The sequence below is a fragment of the Saccoglossus kowalevskii genome, chromosome 18 (assembly GCF_978046115.1).
Source record: "Saccoglossus kowalevskii chromosome 18, keSacKowa6.1, whole genome shotgun sequence".
NCBI lineage: Eukaryota > Metazoa > Hemichordata > Enteropneusta > Harrimaniidae > Saccoglossus > Saccoglossus kowalevskii.
This window is the reverse complement of record NC_140658.1, coordinates 14921973-14940958: the sequence shown is the minus strand read 5'-3', so window position 1 is coordinate 14940958 and position 18986 is coordinate 14921973. Positions and strand designations below refer to the sequence as shown.

The 18986-nt window shown below is 36.3% G+C and overlaps 1 long non-coding RNA gene across 1 annotated transcript; it reads right to left on the bottom strand.

Moving 5' to 3' along the window:
* Nucleotides 1-14212: 14212 nt before the first annotated feature.
* LOC144348599 (uncharacterized) lies at nt 14213-16948 on the bottom strand. The gene is made up of 3 exons (XR_014926956.1): nt 16761-16948; nt 14922-15020; nt 14213-14358 (listed from the first exon to the last, which is right to left on the bottom strand). It is a non-coding gene; the product is annotated as an uncharacterized LOC144348599 (long non-coding RNA).
* Nucleotides 16949-18986: the final 2038 nt, after the last annotated feature.

The following is an 18986-nucleotide window of genomic DNA, read 5'->3' as shown; positions in this document are numbered from 1 at the left end:
TATAATTTGATCGTTGAATAAGCGTGCGCACTACACGTGTTACCAGTTACTTGAACGCGTGATATATAATATTATTATACATCTGTCGCCTTAACGACATAAGTTACAACGTGCCATAATTTTGCGGTATTTTACGGGGTGTTTTCATCCCACCATATCAGGAAATGCGAATTCCAAATATGTAATGATTACGCGCGTAAGCGTCCTCTAATATTAAAAACAAAAATGGCTACCACCAGGTTTTGACCGTACTCCATACAGATGTTCGCTAATTCTGTACTGAACATTTTGGATTTCGGTATTTCCATTATGTGTCCTAAAAAGAAAAAATAAATAATAAGATTATTATGAAGATTCATCAAAGTATGCACTCAGATAGTACACCCTCGCATCGACTTCCGCTGCGCGTCGAACGATACTTCTGCTGTACTGTCTTCCTGCATACTTTGAGATATCTTGGTAATAGCCTTATAATATTCACCGTGAACACCCTCGTTCAGAAAATTGTTTGCAATGAAGTAGCAAACTAAATTATTGTTCAATATTTGTTTCCATGTTGTACTTAATGTATAAATGATATATCAAAATAACAGTTAAATTGTTATCTATTATTAGAGACTTGGAGTAGCTCATTTAAATAATATATGCAAATTTGTAAACGTGTCTGGTAATCGCCGTATTAAAATCATTCAACATTAAGGCACCGGCAATAAAATAATAGATATTCAGAAAATTAATCTTTGAATCTAAACGCTTCATCATCCTGCTTACTAACTCAAGCATTGCTAACAATATGACCATTTAATCTTCGGTTACTAAACTTATTAGAAATACATGGTAGGGAACACGCACACAATATGTATAATAAAGTCGTTTGTTTGAAGCAGTGGCCTCATTCACAGCGATTTAATCTTTCATCAGCTGGGATATTAATTTCAACATGGCCATCATCGTCGTATTCTTCTTGAGCCTAAGATGCCGATTCTTCATACAATCGTTTTTTTAGGAACTGAGAAATACATCATGAATTATGTGCGTCTCAACAAAGAGAAATCGAAAATATCGAAAGATGAGTTTGATATTATTCAGAACAAGATTGATAACACCAAGGTGTTATGGACGAATGCCGTTGGATAGCAAAAAATGTTGGTGGATTCAATGACGATCAAACGGAAAATTATATAACCTCGCTCTTTGATTTTAGTTTAAAAGATGTTTTACCTCAAACAGATTTTGAAAGTTGCCGCCTATTTGTACTGGCGTGTAAAATATTAAGTGCTGCAGTAACATCAAGAGAAATGTTGGAAAGGTTCATTCATATGTCATGGATGTGAGCTAGTTACATCAAATGTGCACTACCACAAATGTGCACTTCTTGCTGACTGGATTCTGAATTATTGCCCAGTTACTTTGGGCTTTTCCCTTTGATTGTTTCAATGGAATCTTCAGAGAGGGCTGTAGTAACCAGAGATCTATTGAAATACAGATAATACGCTGATTTCTCAGTTAAAAGTTTTGTCTATTTTGTCAAGGCCAGTGGATTCTGATGTGGATTTCAGTATGTTTTCCCCAAAAATGTGCAAGCTGGTTCAGTAGAAGAATCCAAATTTGCTTAGGATAACCTGCTGGAGCTTTCATGTCTGGCAAAAATAATTTTGCATTTGTTTATACGACCGGGTTGGAGTCGGTGAAATTCCTTTGTTCCGATTGGGCCTTTTTATATGGAGTTATGCGTTAATATATGGCTCAATAATCTGAGGGAAATGCAAAACAAATGTGTTGTGTGAATGTGAAGTCAATGATGTTAGTGGTTACATCAAACAGTTTGCAACTGTAAAGTTCTTCAATGATGTATAAGGATCTGAATATTTACGATATTTCGTTGTTCTTTTAAGTGTACCTTAGGAGGTCAAATTGATACAAACATAGGAATAATTGAGTTCTTCTTCACATAGTTTCTCACTATCGACTGTAAGCAAGAAAAATCCACCATAAAGTGACGTTGTTTTATAAACATCCATCTCTAGAGTACTATGGTAACCAAATTCATTCATCATTCATCCATGTTCAACGAATTAAAATTGGATTGTTTTTGGATTTTAGTAAATTAAACGGGAGAGTATAATGTGTATTATACCAAGGCCATTGAGGATTTAAATATCATATGAGTGATCGACGTGTCGCTGGACTTTTGATAATCTCAAGGCATGAATTAACTACACATGTATGACACTGCAATCGTGGGGGCATGAGATATCTCGCATGAGAAAACGTGCGCGAACGCTTAGTAAGGAATAGGAAACGCTAAGTAAGGAAAAAACACAGTATTATTTTTAATTATGTGATAGTATAAACTTTGTTGTTACCACACATATCAGTAGTAAAAACGGCAAACCCACCACACGGCTCTTTAAGTACTCCTTTGACCCACACTAATTCACCCACCAATTCAACCAAAATAATGTACAAGCCATAGTTTTCCAATTGCACAAACTTCTCAAAACCGACTATAAATCGAATGAGGTAACTAATAATTTCAACGAGTTATTTTACATGGCTGTGACGCAAAAGAAATCGTTTTAATTGTTGAACTACGTTTGCAGCCACTCATGGTTTGACTAAGAATGTCATGAACTGGACAACGTGTATTCAATCCCTTGATTATTATAATACATATCACAATTGGCTGGTGACATGAAGTGACTGTAACCATATTGTCTATACAAAATAATTAAAGCAAAACAATACATGTACTTACATGAATTTGTTTATTGAGATAATACTTTTATATCATTGTACGATAATCTGATAACGTGATGTGCAGCTCACATTTTTGCATACATAACAACGAAAAATAGCACACGTCTGAAAGTTTCTGTGTCCTCTCGTCTAGCATTTTTTTCGGTCTAAATTATCAATTTTATAGCTCAACTTAATTTCGTGTACTTTTAATGTCTTCCCATTTCGAGAAAGAAAGCACATTCTGAATGGCTCTATTCCCTGACTAACTTTACTAATCTCGCTTGTAATATCCTCCTGACTAGTTTTCAAATATTCTAACACAACCAATAATTCATTTTCCAGTTGATCAGAATTCTTTCTTTATGTCATCAACAATTTTCGTGCACATGTGCTCTTCTAGATTTCTTGAATAAGTAAAACAGTGTTTGCACTGGAATGTATTCGACTTTGTACGTGTATGCATGTGATGTTTCAGTCTACCAGGCCGAGTAAAACACTGAAAAACTGAAAAGGCTTCAAACCAAAATGCATGCGCATGTGCCATTTTAAAAAAATTAGACTAAGTAAATCATTTGTCAAATTGCTCACATCGAAGTGGATTCAGCCACGTATGAGAAAGCATGTGTCCTTTTAAATGGCTAGATTTAATACAACACTTTTCGCATTGTTTGCACTGGAATGGCTTCAAACATGTATGTGTACGCATGTGCTGTTTTAGATCACTTTGCTTAGTGAAGCATTTCTTACATTGCTTGCACTGAAATGGTTTCAAGCCATGTATATGTAAGCATGCGCTGTTTTAGACCATTATGCTTAGTGAAGCATTTCTTACATTGCTTACAATGAAATGGTTTCAGCCCTGTATGTGTAAGCATGCGCTGTTTTAGACCACTATGCTAAGTGAAGCATTTCTTACATTTCTTACACTGAAATGGTTTCAGCCCTGTATGTGTAAGCATGTGCTGTTTTACCCCACTATGAAGAGTGAAGCATTTCTTACATTGCTTACACTGAAATGGTTTCAGCCCTGTATGTGTAAGCATGCGCTGTTTTAGACCACTATGCTAAGTGAAGCATTTCTTACATTTCTTACACTGAAATGGTTTCAGCCCTGTATGTGTAAGCATGTGCTGTTTTCGACCACTATGCTAAGTGAAACATTTCTTACATTTCTTACACTGAAATGGTTTCAGCCCTGTATGTGTAGTAAGCATGTGCTGTTTCGTCCACTATGCAGAGTGAAGCATTTCTTACATTGCTTACACTGAAATGATTTCCGCCCTGTATGTGTAAGCATGCGCTGTTTTAGACCACTATGCTGAGTGAAGCATTTCTTACATTGCTTACACTGAAATTGTTTCAACCCTGCATGTTTAAGCATGTGCTGTTTTAGACCACTATGCTGAGTGAAGCATTTCTTACATTGCTTACACTGAAATAGTTTCAGCCCTGTATGTGTAAGCATGTGCTGTTTTAGACCACGATGCTGAGTGACGCATTTCTTACATTGCTTACACTGAAATGGTTTCAGCCCTGTATGTGTAAGCATGTGCTGTTTTAAACCACTATGCTGAGTAAAACATTTCTCACATTGCTTACACTTAAATAGCTTCAACACTGTATTTGTAAGCATGTGCTGTTTTGGACTACTATGCTGAGTGAAACATTTCCTACAGTGCTTAAACTGAAATGGCTTCAATCCTGTATGTGTAAGCATGGGCCGTTTAAGATGGCTAGACTCAATAAAATACTTATCACATTGTCTGCACTGAAATGGTTTCAGTCCTGTATATGTAAGCATGTGCTGTTTAAGATAGCTAGAGCGAGTAAAACAACACTTACATTGCGTGCAATGAAACATTTTTTTCTTGGACTGCATGTTGGTTTCGTCATCATCTTTACTGCTATTTTGATGTGAAGGCAATTTACAATATGTATTTACTTCTATTATTAAGTTAAAAAAATATAGCTTAGTGTAAGACTTAGAATGCGATTTGAATGTAATTGTATTGTATGTTGACAGCAGTCTGAAATATACTGGCTTGAAATAAAACAACACAACTCAGTATGCAATCACATTACACAAATCAAGTCAATGAACTAACATGTAATTCTAATATTGCACATTAATGCTGCGTAGTTAAAATTCAGCCTGTGATATATATATAAACTCTTTGGGAAGCTGTCTAACTTCAATCTTGAAAAAAATTATAAACGAAATGTGCTAACCAGGGCTTCATTGTGTGAAGAATTCTTCATACATTGACGGCAACTTCAGTTTTTATCTATACAATAACAAAACACATGTCAGCAAAATGATCTTGAGAACCAGTTTATTGTCTCCTCAAAACTTTAGTAATGTTATCTGTCTATACAGAACCTAGCATAACACAAAAATGCAACTACATGCAGATACAATGTAGATGTAATGTATCAAAGTAAAATGGTTATCAGAGCAGCCTGTCCGGCTAGAATGTTAATTGTAGGTTAGATTGTTATTGTAGAATTCATATATTAAAGTAAAATGTATGAAATGACCTTCTCTATTTATTATATACATGTATGCTTATTTAAAATTAACGAAATGAACTACATATACCTAAAAGGGATTCTACATCGGAAAACTTTCACTCAGTACACTGTACATTTTTTTTAACCAAAATATGTATCTATTTAAAAAGATTAAATGTTATCAAAGCATATGTAGTAATAAACAGCCGTGTTTTCTGCAGACAATTTGCCACTTGTTTAATTTGCCACTTGTTTAATTTATTCCTCAATACAATTACCACATTCCTTGAAAGTTTTATATATTCAACACCAGAATCAGTATCACCTGACACGATTTGTTTTTTTCAAATTAGATGTTGGTCATTGTGTGATTTCTCAAGTACCGTAAGCATATTGTTCATTTTGACATAAATTTTCTATTTTTTATTTCCGATTTATTTTCCACATTATATTTGAGACTTATTTTTGTGTAAAGTCGCGTTTAATAAATTATACCATTACAAGTTGTTAAATGTCTCATAAATATTTTAGACTCAATTTGAAACAACTTTTGTTTAATTAATTGCCACCATTAGAAGAAGTTAAATTGAGAAAATAAATGTCTCAACAAATATTTTACTTATTTTTATGTAAACATGATACATTTAATTATTTTTCACTATTACAAGTTGTTAAATTAATATAATGAATATGTTGACAAATATTTGAAACTAATGTTGGTGTAAACGAGTCACGTTTAAATAATTTCCACAATTACATGTTGTTAACTTGAGAGAATGAATGTGTTGACAAATATTTGAGGCTAATTTTCGTGTAATCGTGTCACGTTTAATTAATTTATACTATTACAAGTTATTAAATCAGGGAATGATTTTCTCATAAATAGTTGAGACTTAATTTTGGTTTTAACAACTTTTGTTTAATTATTTTCCACCATTAGAAGGTGTTAAATTGAGAGAATAAATGTCTCAACAAATATTTGACTTATTTTTGTGTAAACATGTTACATTTAATTAATTTAATTTAAATATGTCACTTTGGTTCTTTCTTTCTCCACACCGAAAACTAATCCAAAGCTACAGAATATGTGGGGTGGTTGGGGGGACCTGGAGTCTATGGTGGATATGAATTATATTAATTGGCGGGTTCCAAGAACCCTCAGCCTAAATTCACCACGTTCAATTACTCACCATAGACTCCAGTCAGTCAAAATTACTATTTTGAACTTTAGGCAGAGTCAGACGCCGATAGGTGGCAGGTTTCTGAGTAAACAGAAAGTGATGAAAAGTGTGTCCCGGTCCGGGATAATGCTCTCCGATCTAGTTAAGACCAATGCAGGAAATGGTGTCTTACCTTGCCTATGCCATCCGCAGAGCAAGAGCCAAAATGCTGCCATGGTGATGGGGTTTGGTGTGCCAAAGAATGCTATACCCCCAACACCAACTCTGGGGTAACTACCTAGAAAGCCCAAAACAGTTCTGCATGAGGGCATAGGGGAATTGCAGGGTGTGCTGAAGGTAGAAATCTGTCCACATTATTGCTGAGACTGACCTATTGCCTATGCACAGGGGTCGTTTGGGCTGGGTCAGCAACCAAAGTCTGACCCGCTACGACAGGACCCATTCTGAAGAGACCCTCCTCAATGGATTGAGTATCTTATAGGTAGTAGTTGATAAAGACGTTCTGCGTTCTCTAGAAGCCTTCCCTCAGAATATGTTCGAGGGGAAACGTGATGCCAGCGCTAGTGATCGCACGGTTCTCATGTGCTCTTACTTGGTGTCTCTGCGTTGAGGAAGTTAAGGAATTATAGACCTCTAACACAGTAACACGAACAACCTGGTGGTGGAAGTCGGGAGGCTGGTCTGTCTTGCTTTGCTTGCCTTGGCCGTAACACAAAAACATGTGCTTGGCACCCTGTCTCAAATCCATAGTACGGTTTTCGTAGCAACTCAGTGCTCGAACCGGGCAGAGAAACAATTCCTCCCGCTCCTCTGGGTCGACAATATTTGACAGCCTGGGGATGACAATCGGCTGAGGACCATGTCCTGGAATTTAGTTCTTGGTGAGAAAACCGATTCGTGTCTTTAGCACAACGTGATTGACCATAAAGGCGGCACTCGTCTGAGAAGGACAATGCCCCCAGTTCTGCCAAACACCTACCTGACTGTTTTCCACATCAAAGATTTGGGTTGTGCTGATCAGAGAGGCTCAATGGGCAGTCTGCTTAGAGCGGACAACACAACCGACAAATCCTAATTGGACGGTTCCCTTGATTTTGGAAAGCAGTAAACAGTCTCCTAATAATAGGACAATCGGCAAGTCTTGTTACCAAAGCATTCTCAATGGTGGGGACAAAGCCGACCTGTAGCCAACGATCGATGCATAGGACAAACCCACTTTGTCTAACAGGTGGATGAAAGCTTTGGTGGAATCCCTGTTTGCTCTGGTCAGGACACTGGCAGCCCGCTCAGACATGACCTTCGTCTGTTCTACTGAGAGCCTTTATGTGTGCAAGTGATATACTGCTGGGCTTGTTGGTAGTGCGTCGTCCAGTTTGGATGGCAGGGCCCACAAGTCTAAAAGCACTACTCGTGTTTCGACTAGCATTTTCAACAGAAGTGAAAACCAGGCCTTGGTTGGCCAATTGGGTGCAAGCAGTGTCAATATGCAGGTGTGCCCCGGTTGAAGTTTTTTCCGGTACACTGTGAACTAGCGTGAAGAGAGGAAAGGCGTACACATCTATGTGGATTCATGGGATCGACAGGGCGTCCATGGCCCAGGCAGGAGTGTTATGTACATCTGAAGCTTGGCATTCCGGGTGTGGCAAACAGATCTATCTTTGGACCATCCCGCAGTCAAAACAGCACGGAGGCTGCCCACTTCGTGTTTTGGAGGTGGAGCTGCCTTTAAATGGGTGTCTGCCAGACTGTTCCTCACCTCTGGAAGGTGGTGTGTGGTTAGCTCCACATCCAAGCCACCCTCCTTGTCAATGTAGGAGACCACTGCTATGTTGTCTGTGCGGAGTAGGACTCTGTGGTCTCATACTACGGGTAAACAGTGTGGTGGTGCTAAGTGTACTGCTTTGCTTTCAGTTTGAGCCAGTTGATATGACCATCCTAAAACCAAGGCGGGGGCCTTATGCCTAAATGCGCCTACCAGCCTTTGAGGGAGGCATCTGTTACCAGAGTCACAGCTGTGGTGAGTGGGTCCAAGGAGACCCCCTGCCTGAGGTAGGCCATTTATGACCACCAGGGCAGGGCTTCCTCCACTTGGTTCAAAAGAATACTCGCCTGTCCAGTTCCAGTAAGTGTGTTGTGGCAAACATGCATTGCACCAGGAGGCTGCGTAATGCAGCCTGGGGAACTACCCTTTGAACCGAGGTCATCATTTAGATGATCCACATTAGTTCTCGGAGGGACACTGAGAGAATGCTGATGTTCGACTACGTTGATAGCGCCAAAAAATGGATGTATCAAGCCTACCCCTGTGTCGCACTCCATGCCCAGGAACACAAACTGCTGTGTTGGGTAGAGATGGGATTTTGTCTGATTTACTAAAAAGCCCAACCGGTGAAGTAAATCCTGCATTTGCCTTACTTGCTCGGCTAATAACCCATTGTTTGAGTTGTGTGATCTAGATACGGATTGATGTGTACCAATGTTTGATGAAGTAGCAGCACCAACACTGCCTGTTCCATCCATTCTGGTGAAACATAGGAAGATGTGCATAACCAGAAGGGAGAGCAAGTTTGAATACTTGGCCCAGCGGTGCAAATCAAAGGAGATGGCAACTCACTGGATGCATCAGTATGTGCAGGTAGGTCTAGTGACGCTACCATTCGAAATGGAGAGAAGAACATAGAGTCTCCATGGGGAACCATCAAGGAGAACTGGACGTCCGGTACCTGTAGATTTGGTACTATGAACACATTTGGGTAGAAGCCTGGACTTCTGGCGCCCCTTTCCAGCAAACTGTCTACTTCCTGTCTGATTGCTTCCACCTGGCGGGAGTCCCATGGCAGTGCCTTCAATGGGGGAGACATTGACAGGGAAAATGGAGATTTCAGTGGTATCCTGTAACCGTGTGTCACCACATGAAAAGCCCAGGGATCAGTCACTCACTGCCTCTCTCTTCCCAAGAGGTGAGTCACCACGAGGCCTGAAGTAGACAATAAGAGCGACCTGTCAGTCAGACAATGATTATTTAATTTTTTTTGAAAACAAAGAATGAATGAATGTGTTGAAGAAAAATGTCAAACTTATATGGTGTAAACATCAATCTTTCAATTAATTCCCACCATTACAAGTAAATTGAGAGAATAAATGTGTCAGCAGATATATAAAACTAATTTTGGTGTTCCAAAGTACCGCTAAAACGTTAAATATCTACAGTTACAAGTAGTATGATGAGTCACAAAACTGGTTTATTTCACTACTGTACTTTCGATGGGCAAATTACATTTCAAATTGTACAACAACCGGAATGAAAACGTGGAAAATATGTTGTTTTAATGATCCAAACTGTACTCGACCCTGTATTTCAAATGGCGTTGACGCAGTCAGTAACAGGTCAGGAAGGTCATCTTTCTGTGTTTATGCTGCTTTATTCACTGTATACGTTTGGGAATAACAATTATTTTGTACTCAATTTGAACTGTGTTGCGTATGTAATTTTCGTATGCATTCAGTGTACAACTACATACTATTCTTATGAATATTCATGTTAAGGGCCATAATCATGATCTTATAGTGGATGCCAAGTAAACCCTTTTTTTTACTAGGTTTATCGAATTGTCAATATACTGGTATAATATAACAGCAATAACCCCCAGCCGAAGTTGGGTATACCACTTGATATTGCACAATTCACTCTATATATACACTCGCCTGTGGCTCATGCATATATGTCGTGAATTGCGCAATATCTCGCCATCAGTCGGGGGTTATTGCTTAAATATATTACTCATACGAGTGTTTTTTTTCCAAGCATTACTGTTTCTCTGTACTCCGTGACATTCACTAAACAAAGAAATATTTTTAAAAAAAAAACACATACATCATTGTTAGTTTTTAAATGTTTCACAACACGTCTTTGAATAGTATCCCCACAATACTTTTGTTTTCAAATGAACAAGAAATGGGTTAAAAAATTGGAGCAACTCCGTGCAAGGCCATGTGATAACTGAACTAGCTGCACAGCAAATTATAAAACACTCGTATACTTTCAACAATGTTTAAATTACTAAAATAACACCCATATAAATGATATGAACAATTTTACATTACAACCTTGCAACTTTTATTGTACATTTTGTGAATGTTTAATCAATATTCAGGATGATTTTGTATAACAAATATAAAATGTTTTTGGAACTGTCTATTATACTAACTGTCTATAACCTATTCATTATTTAGTTTGTTTTAAATTAGCCAAAATTAATGATAGTACTAATCTTTACAGCTAGTAGTAATTCAAAAATTAAACAAAATTATATTATTAAATATTGAAACTCAAAACATTAGATTTACTGAACAATTTATAAAAGTTTTTTTTTTCACCAATTATCGAATGTCCTAGAATGTTGTGTTAATATCCAATCTTCAAGAATTTAAACTACTAAATAGGGTTCACAATGCCCACAAAACACCAATCAAGCTCTCAAAATGCAACTCTTATTAGAATCTTAATCGAAAATATTAAATCATTCAATATTTGTATGCATTTTCTGCACTTACTGGTCCAAATTTGTATGAGATATAGTACTATTATTGATTGGAATCATAAGAATACTCTCTGCAAATATTAATAAGGAATAATTTCGAATGACAAATAGTTTACGCTTAAAACCAGATTAGATCGCAAAAAATATATACTGAGTAAATTATGGTTCTTACATAAAAAGTGTATTTCTTACAACTGCGGGAAAAGGAAAATATTTCTGCAGATTAGATTGTTGAGAATATTTTGGCAGGGGTAGGTCAGTAAAAATACGAAGGTTAGGCCAAATAGTATGAAGATTTCAACAACAATGTCTCGGCAACAAGTGAGGATTCTACTACTACTATGCCGCATTTAGTGTGAAGGTCCCAGAACATTAATTTGCATACAAAATAGATACCTTCCTGCACAATTACCGAAAGTGTGCCAGAATATAATGCGGCAGCTAGACTTACATAATGGAGGTCCTTACCCCAATAGACCCTGGTCTTTCTGATGCTAAAATATATAAATAGGAATAAGAGTATTATACCTCTTGTTGTCAAATTGATGTAATTGTCACCATACTTGTCCATATAAAATAAGTATCAGCCACATTTAAAGTTATACATATACTTAACAACATATTTAACGCATAAATAATTTTAGTTAGCCATTTAGTTAATAGCCACACCGTACAAACATATCACACAAACAAGTAGGCAATATAAAGTTATATAATATAATACAGTAATACTAGTAGTGTGACCATAACATTTGATTTAAAATATTTATATACTAATTTTATTAAATCATCAGAAGTGTACTACATGTCATCGGTGAATTTAAATAGTGTACTGAAGGACAAAACAATAATAATGACAAATATTGTAATTGAACATTTACAAAATACAAATTTACTCACATTTAGGTCGTTGTATAAATTTTCAACCACATGTTAATAAATGTTTTTAAAAATAAACTCTGAACAGATCTAATTAGCATATATTGACTTCACACAAAGGTCAAATATTAACTAGTGTAAACAAGGCATTTTCTATAATGAACTCTGGTTCCAATGTGATGAAAATAAATTCACACAAAAATATTCAAAAGGATTTCAAAACAACTATTTCACCATGGATATTCTGGTTAAATCTTGAAACAGATTAGGGGGATTAAGTGTCAAAACATTAAAATGACTAAAAAAATATATTCACAACAATTACGTCATAACTGAAAAATTATTACGCCATATTTCATTAATTATGCAAACAAAATGCAAAATGAAACCGACCGTGTACAAATTACTTGAGTTATCGCACCCATAATTCACGCCAACAACAACGACGACGCCAAAGTTTTCCCCTTGCTATACCTTACCTTCGTTTACACTACACTACGGGCAAGGCAATACAACTTTTTTCCAGTGATATTCGGCAGATAATAATAATATCTTAACAATATAACATTATCATGCAAATGATAACACAGACAAATAAAGGGAATAAATGCACTAGTAATAGTATAAACACCGTCATTCAATATAAACAATGTTTGTTTTACCTATTCCATATCAAAATATCTTGACCTCAACGTCACCACACTGTTGGATACAAAACAATGAGTTAAAAAAGAAACACATGCCTGAAGGTTTCTGTGCTCTCAAATTCTGCAATGTTTTGATTGAGCTTAAATATTTCATAGGTCACTGTAATCTCGTGTCTTTTTAATGTCTTCTCATTTCTAGAAAGAAAGCACATTCTGAATGTCTCTGTTCCTTGTCTCAGTTTACTAATCTCACTTGTATTATCCTCCAGTCTAGTTTTCAGATATTTTAACACAACAAATAATCCAATTTTCATCTGGTCTGCATTCTTCATGCATTGACCAAATGGCGTCTGCAAGTGTTTTTCTAGATCGCGTGAATGGGTAAAACACTTATTGTATTGTTTGCATTGAAATGGCTTCATCCCTGAACGTGTACAAATAGGCTTTTTTAAATTACCATGTCGCTTGTACTGGATTAACTTCAACCTTGTATGTGTACGCATGTGCTGTTTTAGATTACTAGACTGAGTAAAACATTTCGCGCATTGCTTGCACTGAAACGGCTTCGACCCTGTATGTATAAGCATGTGCTTTTTTAGACTACCAGACTGAGTAAACGACTTATCGCATTGCTTGCACTGAAATGGCTTCAACCCTGCATGTGTAAGCATGTGCTGTTTTAGATTGCCAGAGTTATTAAAATATTTCTCGCATTGCTTGCACTGAAAAGGCTTCAACCCTGTATGTGTAAGCATGTGTCTTTTTAGACTACCAGACTGAGTAAAACATTTCGAGCATTGCATGCACTGAAATGGCTTCGTACTTGCATGTATAATCATGTGCTGTTTTAGATTACCAGAGAGATTAAAACACTTCTCGCATTGCTTGCACTGAAAGGGCTTCAGTCCTGTATGTGTAACCATGTGTGTTTTTAGACTAATAGACTGTGTAAAACATTTCGCGCATTGCTTGCACTGAAATGGCTTCGAACCTGCATGTGTAAGCATGTGCTGTTTTAGATTACCAGAATGAGTAAAACCCTTCTCGCATTGCTTGCACCAGCATGGCTTCAACCCGGAGTGTTTAACCATGTGGTTTTTAAGATGGCTAGACTGAGTAAAACACTTCTCGCACTGCTTGCACTGAAATGGCTTCAACCTTGTATGTGTAAGCATGTGCTGTTTTAGATTACCAGACTGAGTAAAACACTTCTCGCATTGCATGCACTGAAATGGCTTAAATCCAGCATGTGTAAGCATGTGATTTTTTAGACTACCAGACTGAGTAAAACATTTTGCGCATTGCTTGCACTGAAATGGCTTCAATCCTGCATGAATAAGCATATGCTTTTTTAGATTACCAGCCTCAGAAAAGCACTTCTCGCATTGCATGCACTGAAATGGCTTTAACCCTGGGTGTTTAACCATGTGTTGTTTTAGATTGCCAGACTGAGTAAAACCTTTCCCGCATTGCTTGCACTGAAATGGCTTCAACCCTGGATGTTTAACCATGTGCTGTTTTAGATTGCTAGAATGAGTAAAACCTTTCCCGCATTGGTTACACTGAAATGGCTTTAACTCTGTATGTGTCAGCATGTGTCTTTTTAGATCAACGGACCGAGTAAAACACTTTTCACATTGCTTGCACTGGAACTCTTTCTTCTTGAGTTGCACATATTCAGGGTCTAAGTTGACATCAACATCACCTCTACTTTTAGTTGGATTTTCTTGCATTGTATTTACTTAATTATTCATATTTATAAACAATTAACGAAGAAGTCTCACTTCTCTTAATCCGCAACTCAATTAAAAGTGATGAGGCAATCATCAATACATTGGCAGCATTCGTAGATTATACCTGCAAAATAACAAATCAAATCTGAGACTCGTTTGTATCTAATGAAGAACATACAATATATCAAAGTATATTCACAGTATGAGCAGCCCAGTTAGCTAAAGCGATGAATATACTATAGTAAACCACGTTTTACTTGTTGCTGACATTTTCCGAAATGACGGGGTGGCGAGTTTAGTAATACCCCTCCATCAGAATAACGTTGCTGTTGTTGTTGGGTCAAATATTCCCATGCAATGTTTACAATTAATTAAACACCTGAATCTAGAACAATTGTCCTTTAATTGAATATCAAGCTGGGTTTCGCAAATCATATAGTATTTTGAAAAAGGTGTTCGATTGCCTTAACCATTTTTTCTTAATCTACACGTTGTTGTAGTGTGGTCTCCATAGTATTTTTTCCAAACTTTACAGTGCATATACAGCAGTCAAATGGAATCGCGGATGTATTTAAATGCTTATGTGAGGTTCATCAAGGTTCCATTTGTCGACTTTATTATTTGCATTATTTATTAATGAGCTCAGAGGAATTTTCAGCAATGATTCTATATGTTGATTTTACTTACTATATGTGGATGATTTGATTTTGTTTTGATCCAATCCTTAATGGAAACTTGAAGTAAATGCAAATAAAACCACAATCGTAGTCTTCAGGAAAGCCGTACCTTGAGAAAATATAAGACAGGGTGATGTAATGAACAAACACTCAAATCTGTATCTTCTTTTACTGACTTTGGTATCACGTTTTCCTCTACTGGACGTTGGTTTATAGCTCAACAAACCTTGTTGAACAAGCATACAAAGGAATGTTTGCTGTAAAACGTATTTTAACTAAATATACTTTAATTGACGTACAAGTGTATTTGATTTGTTTGTTATTGTTGAGTAATAAATATTCATGTCCGGGAGTAAAGTTTGAAGGTTTGATTTAGCGGGAATGTCAAAAAGGCGCATCGGAGATGTCTTCCAATACACAAAACCCTGTTATTTGTGGAGAGTTGGAAAGACTTGTCAGGTTTTGGTTAAGAATTTTATTTACTGTTTGCTTTGCACAACATGTCCTGTTATGGCGCAATTCCAGAAGACGTACCGACACTTCATGCAATTGTTTTAAATGATGTAATTTATTCATGACGTGGTAGTTTCTGTGCTCATGGATATCCATTATTTTGTGGGTCGATACATTCTAAAAGGGGCGATATATTATATAAGGCGGCAAGAGAAATGGAGAATTAGCAATCCTTAATCACTGTCTTGTCCACTGTACCATGAGGGTCTTCACACAAGTAAAAGGATTTAAGTTACATTTACAGGAGAACAGTTCTCAATAGTATTTACAAATCACATTGTCAGAAACGACAGGCAGGGATGGGATTTAAACACGGGTCTTCATGGTATCTATGTAGACAAGTGACACACAACATCCCAATGGACTGACTGCTTGCGTTTGCATTTGATGAGACTATACAGTGTGTATATATAAAGATATTCTACATATTTCCATTATTGAGTCACAAATGTCATTAATATTGCCAATTTAGTGTTTTCTCCTTGTGTAAACTATATGTATGCCGTTATTGTACACCTTTAGTCCCAACAAAGTTGATGTTTTGCCATTTGCGTTGACCATATCTGACCAAACGTTTAAATAATTTCTACCATCACAAGTTTTTAAATTGAGAGAAGAAATGCATTAATACATATTCGAGACTTATTTTGGTGTAAACAAGTTGCGTTTAATTGATTTCTACCATTACATCTTTTTTTTAAATTGAGAGAAAATTGCATTAACAAATATTTGAGATTTATTTTGGTGTAAACAAGTGTTCAATTAAAGCGGGTGGGTTCGTCATCTGCGCACGCGCGGGAATTGAGTGACGGCTATTTGAAACGATTGCATCGGTTGTAATGAGTATATGTCTAGTAGGATTCGAACCCTTGGCATTTGTATTAGGCGGTTTTTCATATCCCATGTTTGCGACGCCGTAATATGCGACCACTTCCCCGTTTTATTGTGTGAGTGTTTAATGAGTGTCTTACTCACCCGTCACGCCATGACCCAGATTCAATCACATGGACATGTTGGAACGAAGTGCGTGACCCTTGACCCAATGACTATACAATCGTTCTGTTCAACTGTTAAGCTTGAATTTATTACCATTATATTGTCAAGTGATATGTCTTAAGTTTCTTTATTTTAATTTACGTATGCCAATGTGTATAGACCGAGCCAATGAGTCCAGTTGAAGGTAGGTACGTCTTCTGGAAGTGTGTCAAATTGCACGCCACTGGGACAATACACGCGATCTGTTCATACGTATGGTGTGCATACGTATTATTTGTACTTCACGAGATCAGCAACTCTACAAACATGAATGGCTGACGTGTACACTTTAATCACTTACCTCGCTCAGAGATTTCCCCTAATGTAAAATCTGTTTCATGCAGTCAATCGTACAATGGCGGTGATCCCGTTGACCTCGAAGCAATGTCCTTCACAATGAAATCGCCTACAGATGGCGCTCTTGATCACAGGTGTGTATCACAGGTCATCACGGGTTCATTCTGCAAGGGAACACCATTGAGACAAGCATTTACTGTACTATCGGTAATGTATCTTACTTTTATCTCATCTTGTGTATTTAAAAATCATGGTGAATGAATTGAGATGTTGGAATGTTATTTCAGTGAAAATGGTACCAACTCATAATAAAATAAATGAAAGAATTTGACGTAAGATGGAAACGATTAATGTAAATTTAACAAGTACACTTCCTATGTCTTCTGCAAACAATGACTTAGAAACCACTCTTGTTAACCTGCATGGCATTGTGGAGTTAATCATTTGTTTGTCTCGGGAGACACTTGAATCATTGCACGCAATCCTATCATTCCTATCTACCAACATTCTTACCACAATTCTTATTTCTTCATGCAAATTCTGATCAAGAAATATTTCAACTACTAAAAGCACTTGATAAAAATAAGGCTTTGGGGAATGACTACTTTAGTTCAAAACTGTTAATTTATGCCAGAGTACATTTCCCATCTTCTCAATTATATAATTAATTCATGGTTTTTAACTGGTGAATCCGCGAATTCTTTAAAATTAGCTAAAGTTACTCCAATTTTCAAAAAGGAGTACAAGTGATTAAGGCAATTACAAACCAGTATCAGTATTACAACATATTAGCAAAATATTTGTGAAAATAATTAACAAACATGATTTCCTATCTTAACAGTTTTGATATATTGTACAAATATTATTATGGGTTCCCTGAGAGATACAGTACTAAAAGGTAGCAATTGCGAGGAAATTGATATTGGTAATTTGATATTTGTGATGCTTACAAATTTATTTAGAAGTTACTTAACAAACAGAAATCAACATGTCAATAATAATATTAAGCAGTCAACTGAACTAGCAATAACTTCCACAGGGTTCTGTACTAGGTCCGACACTATTTGTGATTTACTTTTTGTTATATATTTTTCAACTATGCTGTCAACTATGTTGCTCATTTCGATAGTCGAATCCTATTGCCTGGTGTGAATTTTATAATAACTTGTTTAACCGTTTTTTTATTATTCTGGAGACCATCATGTAAATCATATAAGACATTTAAAAGGCGATAATCGTCGCGCAACACGTGTATTTGTCGCCAAGAGTCCCATGTTGAACAGGACGCGGAGCGAGAAGACCGCCGTTTGAATACATGTACTTGTATTTTTACTTAAATTAAAACTAAGTAAATATATACAATTAAAAAAATGTATATCGAAAGATCAGCAGTGGTTTAGGTTGTGTCTTTTGTAGTAGTAGGATATTACATACATGTACATACAATGTAAGTGGAATGTATCGAAGTAAGATTATGGTTTGGGCTATATACAGGGAGATACAGTATTGGTGAAATGTATCAAAGTGAAAATTGTGTAAAATAAGACCAGCCAATCTAGCTAGAAGGCTAGTTTTCTATATATTTCTATATAGTATACTAACTAAATGTAGATACAATGTAGGTGGAATGTATCAAAGAAAATTTATTGTGTGATATCAAAGTACATATCCTATCTATCCTACCATATCTAGCTAAATTGCTAGTTTTTTATGGGTCTCTGCAGGGTCTAGTTAATACCTACATGTAGGTACAATGTTGGTAAAATGTATAGAACTGAAAGTATGGTGTGAAATGAAAGCGTCAGAAACTAGGGTAATATAAACATCGACATTTGTAAAAAATATATTCATATACCGACTTACTATAAAGTATTTACGAACCGCACTACTGGCAGTTGCCAACTACAATAACATTCAATAAAATAACTAGTTAGACTATCAAAATTATAAACTACGTCGCTATTTAGGGTGCACTTTAGAATATCAAAATTATAAACTACGGCGTTATTTAGGTAGCTATTTAGAATATCTTATGTATAAACTACGGCGTTATTTATTTGGCTATTTAATACCTTAAGTATAAACTACGGCGCTATTTATTTAGCTATTTAGAATATTTTAATTATAAACTACGCCCCGTAGCCCCTATTTAGGTAGCTATTTAGAATATCTTAATTATAAACCATGGCGCTATTTATCAACGATATATTGTCATGTTATTATTTTTCAT